Source organism: Gavialis gangeticus, unplaced genomic scaffold (genome assembly GCF_001723915.1).
Source record: "Gavialis gangeticus isolate Ggan-Ray unplaced genomic scaffold, GavGan_comp1, whole genome shotgun sequence".
Taxonomy (NCBI): Eukaryota; Metazoa; Chordata; order Crocodylia; family Gavialidae; genus Gavialis; species Gavialis gangeticus.
Genome location: NW_017728964.1, coordinates 12,853,411 through 12,854,162, shown reverse-complemented (window position 1 = coordinate 12,854,162; position 752 = coordinate 12,853,411). Strand labels below are relative to the sequence as shown.

Sequence of the window (752 nt, the reverse complement as noted above, 5' to 3'; positions counted from 1 at the left end):
GCATTCCTATAATCTGGGATCTGGATCAGGAGACAGAAAGGATACAAAACATTTATGTTTTGAACTGTATATGAGTAAGCACTTGTTATTAACGTTACAGTTGGGTCCAAGAAGAATTATGTCTACTGCTTTAAAAAAAAAATCACTACAACTGCCACATACTAATATTCAGGGGGCGAGGGGTAAGGTAATCATACTGACTCAAGCCGGGATGGAAGGCCAGGCACCTGCATATTTTGCCCCCAGATATAAGACAGTATTTGAACGAAAGAAGATTAATATTTAATGGAAATTAAACTTATGGAGCTTATGACTGCGGGTCACTTGGCTTTTCTATGCCACCATTCATTACTGGCTATTTAAGCTACCCTATTTTCTTGCATACAAACACACATTGTTTCCCCAAACTTCACAAATTGCTGGAAATTGGGGGCACATTATAAGTATGGAAAAAAATATGGTAATAGCATTTTCTGCCTCTGCAGGTCAGGAGGGGCAGGGGAGGGGTCTGGAAGTAATGCTACAGTGGGGCTCCCTAGCTGCTGGCTGTGGACACTTTCTCTTTTCTCCCAGCAGAGATACCTGTTTCAGAAGCAAGGAAAGAGCTTTCTCTCTTCATTCTACCTTTAAAGAAAGAAAACCAAAAAACCAACAAGGTGCACTTATTTTAAATCATGTTGTAGGTGAGAAAATGTGGTATGTATAGTGGAAATAACCTTGTATGTGAGGTGATAAAATATTTGCATTCTGCA

At 39.6% G+C, this 752-nt stretch overlaps 1 protein-coding gene across 1 annotated transcript in view; it reads right to left on the bottom strand.

The window, feature by feature from the left end:
• Positions 1–752, bottom strand: part of PRPSAP1 (phosphoribosyl pyrophosphate synthetase associated protein 1) — a 49,412-nt gene that overhangs the window by 16,636 nt on the left and 32,024 nt on the right. The gene's annotated exons all lie outside the window — the stretch shown is intronic.